Raw genomic sequence first — 20,571 nt, 5'->3', positions numbered from 1 at the left:
GACAAGGTGTTAATGCAGATTTTCAGGATGACGGTAGTACTTGTAAACACGACTGACAAGTATTTTTTCCAGTTTGTTCCCGCCTTTGTCATGTTCTGTATGACACAGTTCTGTGTATTTCTGCAAGTTCTTACAAATGTGAATTAAGCTGCAGAACATCCTGGCAAACAAGGTGATATGCATGTCCCTTGTTTTTGAAACAATTTAAAAAACAAAACAAACCCTCACTTTTATTCTGACTTCTAAAAATGAGAAAAAAAAATTTGTTCCTATTGGGGAAAAATTGCTTAAATTATTTGCAAATATTTAACCTGAGAGAGAGAACAATATTGAAAAATGTGGCGGAGTGAGAGATTCAGACAGTTTTAATCAACCAGATAAAGGCAGTTTATAATGACAGTCAATCCCAACAAAAACTGTCACTATAACTCACCTATAATAACTTGTGCTATAGAGAGCTGTCAATACAGGTCTAGTTTTAATAACATCCTCCCACCAAACAAGAAATGTTTATGCTGAGTAAGTTAGTATAGAGCAGGTGAATGGTTTTGTGCTGCTACGTGTAAATCAGTGTATTTCCATTAATAGCTTGCATTTCTTTTCAGGTCAGTGTGCCTATCTGTCTCTGGTGTATTTTCATCACTTAAGAAGGAGGATTTTTAAGTTAGAATATAATTGACATTTACGTGATTTAAGATAACGATTTTTTTTTTTCTCTTTGCGGTACTATGCATTTGTACAAAGCTAGAATTTTATATACTGGTATGCCATGCATTATTTCAGTAACAGAAATTGTACTGTGATGTGGCTATTTGTTATTAAATTAGTTCTCAAAATAGGTTCCTTCTAAACTACATTGAATTTCTTTTGTGTGATTTCTCTTATGTCTGGGCGAAATATATCCAAGGGGAAACATAATCGGTATCATTTGGTCCAAACAGGAACTGTTTTTCACAGTAAACTTTCTAAGTGATATCTCAGTATTTTGACTTATTACAAGATACATATATTAAATAATAAACATATACTATAGACACACAAATTTTAGTTGTGATTTTTCATTTTCCTTGTAAATGTAACTTGTACTCTTTATTTGGGGCTCAAATTATGTGCTTGAGCAGTCTCATAATTACTGTAGCTGACAAATCCCATTTAGGCAACCCTTCTCTTCCTCTTCCTCCTCCTTTTTCAGAAGTTTACCTACTGTTGCAGAAAAGGGAAAATAAAAATGTATTTCCTGCAATCCCCTTGGTAATCTTCTGCCATAGGGATTATTTATTATGTAAGTGGTGAATGGAAAACTTCAGATTTTGTCAGGGTTGAAATTGCACCCAGTGTACAAAAATATGATTAGGGCTGTGTTATCAAGTGCTAGCAGGAAATAAAATTGAATTTTGCGTTTAATTTCCCAAGTGTGAATGTTACCTATTTTTATTACCATTAGTAGTAAATCCCATGTTTGTTTCAATATCTTGTGGAAGTTTGCTCTCTTAAACATTCAAATTTTGTTTATTAACAATGGGGTTGTTTTTTCTAATAGCGTAAACTCATCATCACCACGAAGGCAAGTTCTTTCGGGTGGCCTGAATGAAAGTAATACTAAGTAGATATCCATTTTTGCTGTGTGCCAGCCATATTTTTTACTGATATTCAGTTTTAGGAATAAACATACAGCAACAGAATTAAAAAAAAAAAAAAAAAAAGTATTGAAGTGAATCAAATCAATGAGACTGATAAAACCGTGAGGTTTTTTCCAACGAAAAAGTTATGGAAATGCTAATTAACACCAACCAAACGTTCTGTTTCGTGAAAAATTATTTTTTTTTAATTGAGAGGGCAAAGATTTCTCTGCTATGCAACTTCAACACTTTCAATTGAGTGGATGCGTTCGTTATACTGACTTAGTTAATAGCCCTTTTTAGGCAGTTACTATGGTTAAATTGCTACTTTATACTGTTGCAAGCCTGCTGGCCTGAAGTGTAGGGGAGATGAGCTCCAGAGGAAGAGAGGCTGGCCGGAGTTGGAACTGTGAAGTCATCTGCTGCAGGATAGAGACATTTACCTGGAAATGGTTGAGGGAACATAAAATGGCTGACCTGCTCGTGTAGGTTGCAATATTTAGGCCGCTTCTTTCAGAAGCAGCTAAGACCAATTTCTAACTGTGGAAAAGGTGAAACTGGTGAGCAATCACCTGGATGCAATGTGAAGCTGCGTTTAAAAGATGTCTATTGTAGAAAGGGTGGGGTTTTTTTCTTGTTTTAAAGGGAAAAGTCTTATTCAGGATATATCTTGTCTGCGTAGACCTGTATGCTGCCAAAAACTTTATAAAGCAAATGATTTAGTAGTAACTGGGGTGGTGAGGTGAAAGAGTACGGACGGCGTATAGCAAAAAGGAGAATTGGGTAGGATGGGATGTCTGAGATTGCAGCTAGTGCGTTGGCTTGCGTGACTAGCCCAGTTACTAAAAGTTACCGGATAACCCAAATAGCAGGAAAAATATGCAAGAAATACTGTTAATAGGAGCAGTTAATTGCAAACCTAGTTAGTGCAAATAAGGGGAGACAAATGCTGTTACTGTAAGCAGCTAATGGTAAAATGAGGTAATGAATAGTACTGGCCGATCAGGTCAGCAGCATCCGGGGAAGCTGACAGGACACAGACCTCCTAAAGCTGGGGTGGCCTCAGGAAACTCAGACAGACGTGAATTCAGCAGCTGTCAGTCAAAAAGGAGCGGGGTACCTGCAAGAACGCTTGCTTGTATATTCCTAGGGGGATAGCAAGGTAGCTGGCCTCTTCAGGGAGGTTTCTGTTGTCACACGTGGAATTGTTACTGTTATTTTCCACTTCTCCCAGTTGCAGTGAAGTTCTGCTTGATCCAGACCGTTTTATGATTCATTGGCCATGAGCTGGGTCATTAGAAAACGTAATTTAGTTTCTCAGGTTTCTAAGAATGGCTCAAGGTGGTGGTCTTTAGGTATTTTAAGTAGGATCCTCTAGATGGTGAAAGCACATAGAGTTACACAGTACAGATAACTTTCCTGAAACGTATGCCCCTGCACAAAAGCAATGATACAGAGAGATTTGCAATTTAAAACAAACAAGCAGTATTTCAGTGAAGTTTTGACTTACTTCAGGAGGCAGTTATTTGCTATTTTGAGTAGAGAAAATCAAATCCATCAACAGAGAACTGAGCGTCCCAACTTTCTGTTAAATATTTGCCTCTTCTTGGGGTAATCGCTGGAATATTTCCAGACAATAGTTTTAATTTGCCAAATAATCATAGGGAAATTTTAGACAGAAGTAGGTAGGCTTTGATTCACAGCCTCAGTTGACTTTGCCCAAAAAGTTCTTTTTATAAAAACCAAAATATTAATCAAACAATACAACCCTTGATATGACTTGAAGGAGAGGCCCATATGGTGTTTCTGTAATCAGTCTTTACTGGGACTTTGGATAGAGCTAAAGGACTTTCTACCAATTTATCATTACTAATAACAGCCGTGCCCTTGTGTCGTGCCATTGACAAATGATTTTGTTTCAGTGCTGGTATTGGCATTTTGGCAATCCTTCAAACAGGCTAAAGTACTGTCTTCATTAGTTTAATGAGAAATGTGTTTACATTTTTTTCCTGAAAGAGCGCGCTATATTTTTGGAGCATTAGGTTGCTCGAGTATTTAAAAAATATGAGCAGATGCGGTAAGGTATTTGGTCAAGCTGAAAACGCTATATCGTTCGGTGTGTGTCCTAATGAATTTCAGATGTTGTACTAATAATTTGAAAATGTGTACTGGCTGTATTTCTGCAGAAACACGTTTCCAATATTTCTTTTCAAGTAAAATGACTCTTTGAACTACTTGTCAAGAGTATTTTAATATGGCTAGCAATTCCTGTTATTAAAAGTAAATATTTAAACTATTCTCGCACACCTTGAGTAATAATAAATGGAGAAGGTACATTTTAGACAAACAACCTTTATTTTATAGAACTGGGGCCAGCTGGGTTTTGCAGCACATGTAAAGTGAATAGAGCCTTTTCAATGAAATGATGCAACTGAACTAATGGCCTTTGATAATTGGGGAACAAATCCGGTGCTTGTTGTAGTTAAGCAAGTCTTCCACTGCCATCAGTGGTGATTACCTAAGGCTGAAGATAATAGGAAAAACTTAACCAGAAATAAATGGGAAGTGTCTCTCCTGGCTGTACTTTAGACTACATGAAAAATTGTGTAATAAATAAGAATAATTAATAAAGAAAAAACCAGAAGAAACAAGGTCTAAGCCTTTCATTACTTTATGTATCAGTAGTGTAATGAGCTTAGTGAGTGTTAGGAATTAATACAACAACTTTTTAAATCGAGTTTTTACATTGATTTTAGAAGGTTTAGAGAAACACTGCAAGTTTAGGAATAAAGATCAGTAGTTACTGTTTCCAAGATTGAGACAGTAATTTCAGAAATCTAAAGCACACTGCGGTACTAAAAGGGAGAAAATCTTGCGAGTAACCTAACAGATGTATCATATTTCAGAAAGAATGTGCAGCGCATCATATATCACAAAATATTTCCAAGCAGTGATTCAGACCGATAAAGCAGACCAAAGAGCTTTTTGGTGGGAGTGAATTCAGCAGCCTGAAGTGTAAGTGGTAAAGTAATAAAATATGGTTTTGTGCTGCAGTACTTAAAAGTAGATTGTAATATAAACTGGGAAATACTAGAACTACACCAATAGAAACACAAAGAGATATATATATATATATTTATTTTTCAGATTTATACCTCATTAAATTTGTCAGATAGATCACTTTTCACCAAGAACTATATGAATCTCTGTTCTTTTACCTAATTTCTAAGTACAGTCATTTAACAATGCAATGTTTAAAAACTTAAAATTCTATCAAAATCAGCGAAATGCTTTGTGTTTAATTTGCAAAAATTTCACGTTTACTTTTGTGCCTTCCTCATGATGTTAATATTAGTGAAAAGAGGCATCATTCCTCAAGGCTCTCTAAATTTGAAAGGCATTTCTCAGGCGTGAAATGATAAATGATACTGGAAAATTGTAATATCTTGGAAACTAGAACAAAATTTTATCAGAAGTATCTCCTCAACTGGTGAAGTGAAGTTGGAGTGGGGAGGGAGTCCTCATCAGCACACATAGTCATAGCTTCACAAGTGAAGAAATGTGTAGAAAACTGCTGAATCTTCAAGTGATGTTGGGAGTTGGTAGAGCGACATAGGGTCACTTTAGACCAAATAGATTTTCCATTTAAGAGAATATTAATAGAACTTATTACAGTACAAATGTTGCTATGAAGTGGTCAAACTAATCTATGAGAATTGTCAACAAAACATAAAGGTCAAAGTAATTTCCGTGGAAAAGCATATCAGCATTTCTCTATGTGAACTAGTTTACATGGTGGTCTCAAGAGGCTGTTGCATATTCTGCCAAAAACAGTCTCAAGGTGGGGAGATGACATGGCTACTTTTGATATAGGACCCCAATTGCTAACCTGCCCTGCTTTGATATAGGTCCCCAACCGCTAACCTTCTCCGAAGAGCCATCGGGGTGTTCCTTACCTCTGCTACTCTGACCCTCTGCTCCAAGGACCTGTTCCCTAATTTTCCTCTGAGCAATTTGGAAAGTAAGAGAGAACAGGCCTTACTTTTTCTGTATTTTCCCACTTCTCTTGCCCTTTGTCTCATGGTTGTGTATATCCCCCGAGCATATGTCAGACAGCCAGAGGCTCCTAATAGCTGCCCGACTCAGAGATTTACAAAAAGTCAGCTTGTGCTCTGCCAGCATTCGGTGCTCTGCTAAGCAGGACCCACGGAAATGTGGGTATGCTGGTAACTGAGCAAATAATTCTTGTTTAAGGCTTTCAATTTTTGACATAGTAGAGGCTTTAATTCTAAACTTCCAATTTTCTGATTTTATTGTAAAGTTTTACACATTCATAATACCTTTTCCTAACTAGAAAATTAAATTAAAGAAATGGAACTATTATTACGATTCTGTACAGGAGTGCTAATAATATCAAATATATAATTCTTAGGGGAAAAATTCAAATATAGTAGGTGATTAGGGGGGTATTACTGGTTGGCAAACGAAAAATTACTGTAAGCTGAACAGCAGGATGTAAGGATATTGTGGTGAATTATAAAAACATTTGGCACATTGCTAGAGTTTCTCTCTATGGTACTGTGTTATCTCATTTCAAATACTGTAATTAAAATTGGGCAAACTCTGAATTAATGTAGCTGAGAGTTATCTTCCCAAATGCGCTCTAAAATTTTCTTCTGTCCTTATTTTGCATGAGAGAGATTGAGAAAAAAGAATTGTCATCAAGTCTTGGAATTTCAATTTTGAGGTTACTATGCTGCAAGCTGAGTTCAAAATCAGTGTTATTGCTTAGGTCTTTTACAAGCATGATGTTTATCAAATGTTTATCAAACATAGTGAGGCTGGGGAAAAGATTTTGAATTCAGTAGTTCTGACTATTTCAGAATAGATATGAAATATACATTGTGAAAGTCTAGGAGAAGAACTGTAAAGGAATTGCATGTATACTTTATACTTTTTCAGTAAAGGCAGCAAAACCATGTTTGTAATATAGTTTAATTGGTAACAGCAGCATGTTTTAAATCTTGGAAGAGGTGATAGCAAGGAATGTAAAGGAAGAAAGGTTAAATTTATATTTTACTAGTTATCTATAGTTTGAAACCTGAAGAATTTACAAGAGAATTTTAGATCATTTAAGGGGGAAAAAAAAAAAAAAGAAAAAAGGAGAGGAGGAAAAAAAAGACAACAAGTAGTATTCAAAAAGATCCGGAAGGTCAGCTTTGCTGTGATTACGTGCAGTTTTTCCCCAGCCTGTTGGGGTGACAATGTGGGGAGCAGGTTCCCCTTGGGAAATGCCTACTGCCATGCTCAGACCCACTGAGGGGCAGGCTGAGATGGGAGAGAAGCTGATCCAGGAGGAATTCTGGCAGAAATTGGCTGGAAATAGTTTAGCCAACTTGGAAACTTTCTGTTTGGTAAAAGAACAAATAGAGGAAAGGTACTTGCTAAACCTTTTAAGGCTGACATGGAGTTAAGGTACCTTCCAATGATTATGTTTTGGTCGGCACTCGTACTCAGAAAATACACCTTGCTTCAAAATTTAGGTAACAGCATAACACAACCACCAGTCCCCAAATGCCTCTAACACAGCCTCTGCCTTCACAGTATTAAAATCTGTGGTTCTTGGACATCAGAGCACTGTGGTGTTGTATGTTGTTATGCCAGACAGATACAGAGAATAACAATACTTACAGTATCAAAACAGTCTGTTTGAAATGTGTGGAATGTGATTGTTTTAGCAATCGTTACGAAGTTTTTTCTATTTTGTGTAGTCTTTACCTGGCATAGCTGTCATATTATCATAATAATATAAATGGTATCTGTAAAAATAATATCATCTATACATAACAACTTTTTCTGCCTAACTTTTCGGTTTCTCTGTCTTTCGCATAGTCACATACAGCTATGAGAAACCTTGCAAAAATCTCTACTGTTTTTATCCTATAGAAAAGACATGGCCTTTGATAAGATACGAGCACCTTTTTTTTTTTTTTTTTTACCAGTTTCTCATTTTCTTTGCACATAGTACTTATTCCCTATAAAATATACCCATCCAACTTACCAGGGCTAGTTATTTTTCATTTTTAAGTCCTAAGTGGGCAACTACAACTGTGAAAGTGTGAGAGAAATAAGGACAACTTCCTGGAAAGTGACTTGTTCTGTATATTATTGCTATGGAAGGCTTATATGAGAAAACTCAATTTGTCCTTCCTTGAAGATGATAAAGAAATGCTATTCGCATAACGAGTCTCCAAAGTAAGTAGCTGAAAATCAAAACCAGCATGCCGTTTCTTTGCAAGCTTCTCTCTCTGTTTTATTAGATTTTTTTTCATGCTGTGCAAGATCTGCAAAGTCAGTCATGAAGCTGGTTCTTTCTGCAGTGTCTTCAATAGAGCTAACCTCTTTTTTTTTTTTTTTTTAAATGCAGTGCTTAAGTAACTGCTAGCGAAGGCATGGACCCTTGGCAGCAGTTAGCAGATGATTAACTCTGCTTCCCTGACAGTTTAAAGAGTAGATGATGATTTTAGCTTCTCTAACTGTACCATGATCAAATGGAGTTTCTAAACTGTCTAGTATTGACTGACAAAAAGTTGATTTCCCCAAGGCTGCTTTGACTAAATTTATAGCATGCCTCTGACAGAGAAGACTTTATATTTAGATGTAATTTATGTTTGTGTTAGTTTCCCTTCTTCTGTTGCCTTGGGACTGCCCAAGCCAGTGAGTTTCTTTAACGGGGCTAGTGAAGGTTTTTCTCATCTGCTGCTTTTCTTTTGTATCTGTTGATCCTCTTGAGTAAGGACAAAATCTTGTGTAAACTGAGGAAGGAGGTCACACTGCTAAGTGTACTATTTCACTGGCACTTCCTTACTACTGGATGTTATGCAGTAGTTTCAATAGGTTATTCGGTTGTATCCTTCAGAATGTGATTTCATCTGGAAAAATGTGCATCCTTTGGATCAGCTGAAGATAATTACAGGACCTCTACAAATTCATTAATGCATATGAATTGTTATTTGAATTTTTTAACACTTAGAAGCACATCAATACACTAGACAGCAAAAAAAGGAGAATAAAAGGACTTCTTGTTCAGTTCTGCCTCAAAGAATTTTGTGTCAAAGTTCTGTGCCTATTCCAAGGTTGCACCTTCATAGCCTACAATCAAGTTTTCCCACAGAATATTGGTTTCTTCATTCCCAATGAATAATTTTGGCTAGCAAAAGTTCTTCATCTCTTTCCTGGTTTTCATTTCAATTTTTTGGCATGGAATTGTTGTTATTTTATGCTGAAATTCAAACAGTGAAGCACACGTCTTATTGTTATCTGTTTCTCATAATTCTTCCTGTGGTACTTTCCTTTTTTGTGTGTGTGGATGTGAAATACCACTATCCTGGATAACTTCATCTAGAGTGAATGTTCATACCTTCTTTAAAGAATGTGTTTCTTTGGTTATAAACTACCATTATATGTTTAAGGTATTTTCCAGTTAAACAGGGATTACTTAAAATGTTGAATTACGAAATTATCGCAGGTAATACACTTTCTTTTGAAGCCACCTAAATTAATGTCAGTGGTTAATTACTGGCAGCCCACTAGTAAGGTGTCAGGTCTTTCTTAATTTCATATAAACTCATGATTTGCATCACTTCATAATCAGCTGTCTGGCTCTAAATGAGACTGGGCTTTCGCTGCAATTCTGGAAGGTCGATGGAGTTATACGTGGAGTTTGAACCAGAAGAAGTTCAGATCAACTTTTGCAATGCTAATTGCGAAGCCATTCCAAAGATCTTTCATTTCATCCCTCTCAATCGCTTACTGTCACTTTTTCTCACATTCCCTTGTGCTATCCTTTCCATTTTTCTTCCTCTAAAGAATCCTCTGAGAGTCACCTCCCTTGATTTGTGAATACGTCTCAAAGGCGTGCTCAAAATATATACAGATAAATTATGATAATGTGTCACCAATATGGCAGTGTTCATTATGCTTTTACAGACACCTGACTTTCCTTTTTATTCAGGCTGTAAAATGTTCAAGGAAGGAAATGGTACATATGTGCCTTTATTGTGCCAAACAAAGGAGGCTTAATATTTAGTTTTGTCTCTAGTGCTTTCAACAGTAGCCTAACCTTAATCTGGGTTAGAACTGGTGTTATCCAGTGTGCTGTGCCATAGAGCTGTTAGGTTATCGTGTCATAGAGGGGATAGAAACTTGTTTTTTCTCATGTCATTAGAAAGTGTGTGTTCTAAGTCATAAGAAGGAACTGTAATCTTAGGTTTAAGGCATGAACAAATATGACGGACCACCTCAGTGACTATTTTTGTTGAATACCAGAGTGTCTTCCTGATTTCTGCATGTTGCTCCTTTCCCTCCTGAACTCTCAGGTGTCAATCCTCCACCTAATCATGAAGCTCTGAAGGGACCACATGTGGTTACCTTCGATCTTGCTGGAGACCTGGGGACTTGTTATAGTGCTGCAGCGTCCTGATTTGTAGATTCAGCATGCCTTTCAGTGTGATAAATTCTGCTATCAATTTACATTGTAATTGCTCATAACTCAAGTTATATTGTAATGCAAATGAAGATGTTTATTTACTGCTTCAAAAATAGTCAACATTATTAAAGACTTTTCTAGAAGACATATGAAAAGATGAAAGAACAACCTCATTTAATCAGCTCACACAAAGATTAGACTGGAGAGGCTGTGCTGTCACTTGCAACTTGCTGACATGTGTCTTCTGAGATGCTGTATCTTTTTGCGTGCTGTATGCCAGCAGTCGCACCCACCAGAGACAATCCCTTTCATAGCTAATCTGTTTTTAGAAGTCCTCCTGTAGGTGGAAGCAGACAATGTTTTTCTTCCAAACATGTTTTTCTTATTCAGGAGACAGTCTTGCCAGTTGCCTTGTCTTAAACTATCTTTTCCTCTCCCCTGGAGATGCAGATGTCTCTTGATTAGATCAGATGCCATCTCGTGTCCTTGAAAAACCAATTACCTCCCCCTGGTTGCCTCAGCATGAATCTGAATCTTTCAATAGCAGGGTTTCCTCTGCTGAACTTCATAGTGCTTCAGTTTGTATGTTTGTAAACATGCTGGATATGTACCACTAAATGGGGTAATTACCTGTAGATTATTAATAGCTTGTAAGATCAAGCACAACAATAATAAAAAAAACCTCTGGGTGGATAGCATGTCTGAAATGATTTGTTCCCGTCGTCTTTATCCTAAAGATACTGGCAACAGATACAATTAAGAAATTTGAATCTCTATTCCATTATCTACCAGGTGTTTCCAATTAAATAGTCATTTAGCCTTTTCATGCTCACTCCAACTTAAACATCTTTAACACAGGAGGACTGTTGTGTTAATAATAGACAACACTCAGAATCTATATTAGTTTTTTTTCAGTTGGAATTAAGCTGAAAATATAGGTACTGTAGAACTACAAACATTTGAAAAAATAGCATTAAGGTTCTAATTGCATCATTTAGAATAAAGTTGCAACTATTTCACAACATATGATCTCACATAAAGGGTTTTTTCTATAGAGAAGATCATTACTGAGGGGCACAGAATTGATTCCTCCTTCAGCAGTTCAGTTGTGGGCAGAGTGCCCAGACTAAATGAGCTTTTAAGGCCCCACACTTACAGTGATGCATTTCATCCATTTTTTTTTAATGCTTGATTGATTTGATTATATTTATCAAATTAACAGAAATTGATTAGTAGTCTTCCATTTCAGAGAACTGCCAGAAAATAGCTACATTGTTGGGAAGGAAAAATTCTTAGTTGTCTGACAGAAAAGTATAAATGACTTTGTAATCACAGAGAGAGAGAAAGGGGGGAAGTCTGAGCTTGTTCTCGTATTCAGATCGGTTTGAATATATGCAGATAATAAACTTGCTGAACTACTAAACTACTTTATTAGCCAAGTTTACCTAAGGACAAATTGGTCCAGCCACTGCAAGTACTCAGAACTATGTAAAAAACCCCTTCATTTTACACTTTCTGAATTAAAAGTAAGCAAACTAGTGGCAGGTACAGGCAGAGGGTGGAAGGTTTGAACTACATGGACTCTTGGGAATGTATCTGAGCTCTGTCATCTTTCTGAGTTTGGATAATAGTCCTTTCCTGCTTACGGGGGCGGTGGGTAAAAGCCAGGATAAAAGCCAACCTTCTAAGTACAGGCTGGACCAGTCTCTAAATCAAGCTGTAGAAAAAGAAAGGAGGATAAATACTGTTTGAAACTTCATGTTGTTCCATAACAATATGCTTGAGTGTACTTTGCATTGAATGAAAATAATTCCTGCGTTTGTCAGCTTGATCATTAATGAAGAGCATTCTGTGTTTAACAAACATTAATTTAATCTCATTGCAAACCTGAAGTGCAAGAAGTTTCATTCAGTCTTGTCTCATGTCCCACTAGAATTATGAAAAACAGAATATTTATTTCCTGAGACTGTAAACTGTCCCTCCAATTTAATGAAATACTGCAGAATTTCAGAATGAATAATGCTTATGACATCTAGAGAATTCATCTGTAATACCTTTTGAATACGTGATTGTGAACTTGATACTAGTGGCTTAGAAGATACTCCTCCCAGTTCTAGGGTGTTTTGTTTTGTTTTCCTTGCTATAGTTGCTATAAATTAGGCTTTGGCATTTGAAAAGTTAGTGACAAGATGCAAAGGATTGATTTTTAATGTTATAACAGGAGTGGTGGAAAGTGTGGGTTAAAAGCAGCACTGAGTTATTTTCATTTAATTGGGTGAAGTAGAAGGTTTGCAGTTTGTGTTGCAAGAAAGTTAATTTGTCTTATTTCTGTCTTTGAATGGAATGAGGGCATTAGGGCAGCTTAGAAACAGTCAGCGGTCACCCAAAACAGGCTCTTCTCAGTTGACCACCCTCATTCATTTGGATAAGACTTCTAGGGAAAAAAACCAAAACCAAACACTTGATTTTAGAGTTCCTCCTGAGAATACCAAGAGCTGGCAATCATGAAGGATGCCATGTTTTCCATGTGCGTGAAAAAACAATGTGGGGCTGACTATAGTTGCTAGTCTTCAGAGCATGCTGTGGGATGCCTGAGGGTGAGTTGATCTCAGGTGAACCATCTGGAGACACCCAAAGGTGCCTCTATCTGGGGAGCCAGAGGCACCTGACAGTAAAGCACAGGAGATGTTCTGCTGGAGGGCCACCAAATGCCCCCTAGGGAGCCAGGGTTAGTCTGGGTGCCTCACACTGAACGATGTCTGGGATGACTCAACAGACCTGGCAGGGCCAAATGAGGTAAAACTATTTAATTTGGCATCAGGATCATTCACTTGAGGCAAATTTGTGTTGCAGCAGGTGATGTGGGGAGGGGACTGTTGCTCCTGAATACAGGCAGCCAATTTGTGGAGGCCACCTGAGATCACAGGGGGCTGAGGAACCTGCTGAATGCCAAACATCCACCCTCAAAGGGAACAGAGATCAAGAGAAACAGGGTTATCTAAAGGCAAAAGCAAGACTGTGTCTTGCCTGGAACACCTTTCTGTTCGTGCTAAACTGGTTGGTTTCGAGGAGCTTGGTGCAGTTTGCAATGTGAAGGCCCTTATACTAGTCATGGGATTAGTGAATAATGAGGGCATGAAAAATAGCAAGGTGGGTAAAATTCTGTGTATAGAATGTAATGGAAATAGGTATCCATTTTCAGATATTCTCCAGAGAGTACTGCAGCAGAAAAACCTGGACAATGTAATTTTCCTGTCCTTGCTGGAAAAGGACATGGTAATAGGAAGAAGAAAAATTGTGTGGTTGTCTGCAGGACAAGCTAGGAGTTTTCACTATTCAAACAGACTTTTCTCCCCATATTTCTTAAATAGACCTTTGGTGTCAAAATTCAGACAGAAGCATGAAAACTGTTAAGTAATTAGTTTGAATAACTGCCAATGTACTCTGCATTTTTTTTTTTTAGATGGTTAATTGTACTTAGAATATAAAGTCGCATAGTAATAATCTGGTCATACTATTATTTAGGAGCTCTTTCTGGACTGAATTCCTTCTGAAAACAATTTCTGACCTAGATCATTGTGAATATCTTCCATCTTTATCTCCTAAAGAGATTGTTGAATTTGTTAGGCGTCTTCCACAGATCAACTGTTTTGCCACTGGACTTTGTAACACTTACTTTCACACCTCATTTTCTTCACACCCATTTTGATAACTCTGGACTGTTAGATGTCTGTGACGTGTTAGCATTAGAGTCTTTTCCATTGGGTTAAAATACTAAATACACCAAGCCCACCAAAATTGTTAAGAGGCGGTTGAAATTGGCACAGTACGCCTAATCTGTTTGATTTATCTGGCTACGTATTTGATAAACCAAAGGACTTCCTTCAATTCATCCATCTATGTTAGATATGTTAGATCCTATGTTAGTAGGATTCCTGCATGTTTATAACATCTCTTGTGCTGCTTGCAATACTTTGACTGAAATTTTGTTCCCCGTGTAAGAGCCCAAGCGTGTGTTGTACTTTGGGTAAGCAACTTTAAGGAAACTGGTTTGTCCCCCTCAAGATTTTTGAGTTAAAGTTGAGACTTGGTCTCAACGAGTCTCTGAGCTGTCCTAAAGTTTACAAGAGTCCTGGAATCTATTCATCTGGCCTAGGACTTACTGCCTTCCTTATTCCTGAAGTTAAGTGCAGATATAAGAATATGACATTGTTTTTTAATTTTTTTTAAAGATAGTCATCATAGTAAACTACAAATTAATCCTTTCTTTATGTCTAATCTTCTCTGATTAGAGTTTGATTTCCAGTTATAGAGGACAAGGCAGAAAGAGATTGCTCGGAAACTTTCAGAAAAGCCATAAAACAATCTATTGGGTTATTAGAGCTCTTTCACATAGTTGCTTTTGGTTTTTTAACCTTGCTTAGTTCTCTGCTACCAAAAGAAGCTATGCCGTTAAACTCCAGATAAACATATAAATGGATCAGATTTTTTTTGTCTTTCTGTAAAAATAGCTGATGATTCAGATAAATGGCAATGAAGGAGCTTAGCAGTAGTGCTTTGATTAAAAATGATGATGCACTAAGAGTTTCTTGCATTTATTTTTTAATTGTATTTCTAGGTCAATAATGTGATTATTGATAATTATTGTCCAAATGAACACTTGACCCTAATTTTTATTGATCTGTCTTTTCTAAATACTGAAAGCTGGTATATAAAAATAGCACAAGAGTTTGACTCAGACTAGATGGGAATTATGAAGTTCTTGTTCTATACTTAACTCATTCCACTGAATTATGTTTTGCCCTTTTATACTCATGAGTGGCCATTTATTGACATAAATGGATGTCTTTGTGTGTGTTTCTGAAAGTAGGATTTAGCTTTTTATATGTGAAGATTATATAGCATTAGGGAATAAAAGCATCATGGTTGGTGGTTTTTTTTTTTTCCCCTCTCTCTCATAGTACACAAATGGCTGCTTCCTTCCATAACGTGGCTGGGATGCAGAAGGAGAAGAGCGAGTGGAAGCTTTGAGGGCAAGGTATGTTCCCTGTATGTCTGTTAACTAGCTGAGTAAACAGGGGCACTGCTGTATGCATACCGTGCGAGGATCTCCCTCATGAAACTTTTCTGTTCCATTTATCTACCTCTGAGGGCGCTGTATCTGGGATTTTGCCTGCCTCTTGGCTCAGGTCAGAAGAACCTAATGGGTTCCACGATCTGAGAAGGTATTCTGGACAATTTGTGGCTAAACTTTATTTTAAACATTTTGAAAAGCAGGTGAGCATTCAGGTCTTTCATATGGAATAAAGGCAGGAAATCTGATGAAAATATTTCTTCTATATAGTTGCAATCCTACATGCATGTTTCTAATGGAATGTTTCACAAAACTTAGGGAAGTCTGGAATATGAATCTCACTTCAAAATTATTATTATTTTTTGAGGAAATGTGCTGTAGCTGAAGATCTGGAATGTGATTTCCGTCCGTCCGTTCCCCCCCGCCCCGGCCTTTGCAATAGACTTGTAATTCAAATGCTAAATCGTATTTAGAGTGGAATTACTGTCAATATAATTAATATTTTTTTCCATACAACTAACATGATTTTGAATTAATTTGGATGTAAATAGCAGGCCTAAGTCCAAGTTCTTGCCAACAAACTGGCTATGTATCCCTAGAACGGTTACCGTGTCGGTCGAAATGTCTGAGACAGTGCAGTTAACATCAGAAGAGGGGCTGTGTGGAGCAACCGAAATTAGCATAAAAAAATTGAAACGTATGAGACTGCAATTACCGTAACATCATAACATGGAGACATTGCAATTGATGTTGTAATGGCTTAGATGTCAATGGAATAAGTCAGTGAAACAACTTCAAATAAATGAATAAAGAATTTTAATGGCATCATATTGGTTGGCTCGAGAATTATAATATTGTAGGGTACTGAATCTACGGTTAGCTATTAAAAATGCTATAAAGTATGGCTGCTGTGCATAGCTGCTGTTTCTCAGTGTTTAGTGTTTTGGATGTTGTCGGTCTGGGTTTTTGGTTTGGGGTTTTTTTTTTTGAGATTGTTAACAAAGAAAAATTATTTTAATGATAAGCACATAATAAGTTTTATTTTCTTTTTGTTATTCAAGTCCTTTACTCTGAAATGCTTTCACCCACTGAAACTAAAAGTGTGAAAAAAATTATTAATTTCATCCATCAACTTAGATCTCTCCAAAATTAACCAAGTCCAAACAAGTCAAGAACAACCACCAAACACCAACACTGCCCTCCCACCCCTTTTCTTTTTCTAACTTCCCCAGGCTTGCTGTTGGGGGAGAAAAAAGGTTAATTAAAAAAAAAAAATATTCAAAGGGTTGTATACAAATGTATTCAAAAAGGAGGAGGAGGAATATGTACTTGCATTTCATCAAGGTGCTGGTATATTTTCCACCCCAAAGGAGTTATGTTTCACATTCTTAAATTAATAGAATTCACCCCAGATTTCTAAAAAGCAAGCTGAGGGAAATCTCCATCAGCTGACATTTGTTTTTAACGTAACAAAGAAAGAACTCCAGAGAGAAGAGGGTAAGTAGCATGAAGACAGCTACTTATAGATTGGTTATGTTGCATCTGTCCTGAATAGAAGAGTAAAAAAAACCTCATGAGGAATTCAATTTAAAAGACCTAAGGATAGCAATGTAATTAATAACAGGAAATCTTTGAAATGATTCTATATTTGCTTAATAAAATTATCTGTGTGAAATAATAAAATTAGATTTCATAAAGGTATTGGCAGTATCACATGGCATTTTGCTAATAACATTGTACAAAACAATATCATTAAAGCTTATGTTAAATGAATTAAGAATTAGCTATTTGACAGACTTCTTAAAGTCCGTGTCGATGGCAAAACGCCACTGAGTTATGAAGGGAGAGATATTACGCTTGGTACTGCTCAATGTTTCCATCATTCATCTCAAAGTACATCGTATAATCTCTGATAACTTTAAAGGGATGAAGGCTATACCTGCAGAGCAAAAGTCAGTGTCTTGGAAAGCAAGCTAGCTCTGGAAGAGATCTGAAACACCCACTCGGAATGAGCATCACAAGGTCAAAACTAGGGAGTAGTTGGAGAAAGGTGATCATCTTATTAATGCCTCCGAGTATCCCTCCCTTTTGGGAGACTACTTCTTTACATGATGTTTGAAAAAACAGAGACAATGCAGAAAAAAGATATAACAGTGGAAAAAAGCCTCAGACTAAGTAGCTTAACTCAATCTCTTTAATTGCAAAATTAGTTAATGAGAGATGACTTCCTTAGAGTGTAAAAGAGAAATAATAGCAGGCAGTAAAGAGCTCTTTAGTTGCTATAACCTAAGAATCAATATTTAGAAGTTAGTGTATACCTGTTTCAGCTGGAGAAACACAAGTTTTAGAGACTATTCAACTTAATAGCTGGTGGGTAACATCTGAAATCACGGGGGGAAGAAAAACTACTTGATAAAGCAGAACAATTCTGTCTTTGCTGTCTAGACAAGGCTTAGTTTGCTTTCTGAAGCATTAATTCTATTTAAATAGAAGTAAGTGGATTTAATTAATTTTACTTGTGATATTTAAGATGCTGTGATCTATAGGAGAGCAGACTACAAATAATCCAAAGATGCTGCTGTCAGCTCTGAAAGTCTCTGAAAGTATGGAAGTTGTGGTGGTTATTGCACTCTTTCAATCCCCTGCTGATTCATTTCAGGAGTATGTATGGACATGGCTTGATCTGTCTGAAAAAATGAGAAAATACTAGCAGTATATTCTTCAGTTGGTGCAAATTTCACCTTCCCCTGTTGCCATATTTTTAAAACCTGTGCTAAGGAGTTGAAATACCGTTGATTCTTTATTTTGTTCAGTTCTCTTTGTCAATCGCTGTGTAAGAACGTAGAAGTGTATAAGAAGGGAGTATCCTTCTGACAGAAAGCTGACCACAGTGTCTACCATTTGCTTGGATCAAGGCATGAATTCTCTCTAAAATAAAATAATTTGTATTTATTGCTTAGTCACTATGTCCCAGGTTCTTATACGTTGGGTTATGTATTTTTTCTGTAGTTGTGATTACCTAAAGCCTCCTTTGAGCAAATATACAATTAGTAAAGTTTTTACAATATGGAGAACGCTTGACGCAAACTGATCCATATTCTACCTTGTTGCGTCCTTTTGTCTCCGATGGAAGTGGTGCAATGCTCCAAAGGGTGAAATTTTGCCCGGGATGTAATACATTCCTACGGCGGCTGGTTGGAAAGGGCAGATGTCCTTAGTACCACATCGCAGGAGGAGACGGGGCAGTTCAGTGAAAGTGGGGAGTGAAGGACACACTCAGCTGTGCCTCGGTGTAGCTATTCACTCTTCCTGGAATTCAGCTTGATTCAGGCATTTCTAATAGCCATCCTTTTCCTTATCTCCCTCGGACTTTACCTAACTGAGAGCAAAACAAGTGGAGTACCCTGGTGGCTTCTTCATGAGTTTCATGCAGTTGCACTTTGCTATGGTTCAGCACAGTGCTGGGTAATGTACAGCCAACTGACCTGTCTTTCCAGAGAAGACATCAGCAGGCACAGAAACAGAAGTCTTAAACTTTCTGATAACTCCAGACTTCTGTCTAAATTTAAAGCCAAAATGTTTGTTAGAATACAAATAACACGCAAACTTTGAAATGCTTTGGATTTTTAAAAATCCTGATTGCTCAGCATAGTATAAAAGATAAATGGTATATGTGGGAGCAAAAAGTTTTCCTTTTGAAAAACGAATAGAGTTTTCTAAGGAAAATGAATATTTATTTGAATGACACTGTGAGTGGATCAACATAATTTTAATTTCAACCATTCTATTTTGAGACTGCTCGCTCATTTGCAATTCTGTACTCGCTTTGCAATTATAATGGTTTGCAATTCTGAGCTTTTAGTGGCGAACCTGAAACTGTGCGTATAACATAACCATTAAATTATGCCCCAGTGATGTTTTAATATCCTAATATCAAATGGATGGGATTTTTTAAAACTTCTTGTATGCTGACGGATTATCCAGAGCAGACTGAGAAAAATCAAATGAAAGTTATTGTAATGAGAGCAGAGCATTCATACTTTAGTAACGAGCAAATACACAAAAAGCATCGGCTAAAGATTTTAATGACATCTCTAGCCAAGGAATTGGCTGTAAATAATTAAACCACCTTAGCTACCATATATGCAGTTTATGATCCTGCTCGTACTGAATCTGTAGCAAAATGTCTCTGAGTTTAATAAGGTGGGAATGAGCTCAAAGTATCAATGCCTTATCTAGTAACATGCTACATCTTTTTGACTTCTATGATATAGTATAGGGATCAAAGCCAAGTAGTTAACGCTGAATTAAGCCATGTCCATCTTCTAGTTTTCCAATACCGCTAAACTAGTTTTCACATGGAGCCACTTAAATTGCATTTTTCTTACATATGAAACAAGTATTGAGAGACTGTAGGAAGTCACCTCTGCCTCTCCTGGTCCCGTTTTTTCTTTAGGAGGCAAGGAACAAAAGCAAGGAGAGGGAAAGGAGAACGAAAGTGCTAAACCACCAATACATTGAGTATGAAGCTATAGTTTCACATACTAACCATAAACCCCACTGCTATGAGCATCTGCAGGAGTTCTGAAGTCCTTGCTCCATTTTCCATGTCTGCTGTAGCTCATTGGTTGGCCACTGGGGCAGGAGAGGCTTTCGATTCAACTCATGTGATGCCTCCGCTTTAAATTAGCACCAAATGGCTGGGCTCGGTGTTGTGTACATTTCTTAAGCACATCTAACTCTCTCCCTCAAACTAAACTAAGGGCAGAGAAACATTAGTCTCAATAAATACTGTATGTACCTTTTTACAAATGATGACTGATAATGAAGTTAGAAATTCTCAACAAAGGTTTTTCTGCATTGTCTGACAAAGTGAGGATTTCTAATATGCAGGACATGAGTGTATACTAGTGATACTTCTGCTTAGAAAATTACTAATTATATGAATATATTTTGCTCTTTCCTTACCCCCTTATGACAATGATCAAACAGCAATTTCAGCTCTACAAATTTGTATTAAATTGGATGTGAATCTAAGCTCAAATTTTAAACTCACTCCTACCAATTTATCTGCCAGCCTTTCAAAGTAAATTCTGCTTGATTTGACCTTTTTGCCTTTCTAATTTGTCTCATGCTGAACAAAAGAATGCAGTTTCCATTTTCTGCAAATTGCAAGCAGAGTGAAGTGGAAGAACAGAAATAATTTGGCCCATGTAGAATCCATAGCTCAAATGGAATTAAACTCTTCTAGTTATTAGACCATCTTATTATTTTAACAGTGCCTCTAGTTCGGTATAGGCAAAAAACCCCAAACTTCCTTTTTGCCCATGAAAACCAAGATTAGGTAGATAAAACTCTAATTTCCCTGAGGAATACAAGGAAATACTAAG

The sequence above is a fragment of the Grus americana genome, chromosome 4 (genome assembly GCF_028858705.1).
Source record: "Grus americana isolate bGruAme1 chromosome 4, bGruAme1.mat, whole genome shotgun sequence".
NCBI classification, from domain to species: domain Eukaryota; kingdom Metazoa; phylum Chordata; class Aves; order Gruiformes; family Gruidae; genus Grus; species Grus americana.
The sequence above is the reverse complement of the archived record's forward strand: the minus strand, read 5'-3'. Positions refer to the sequence as shown.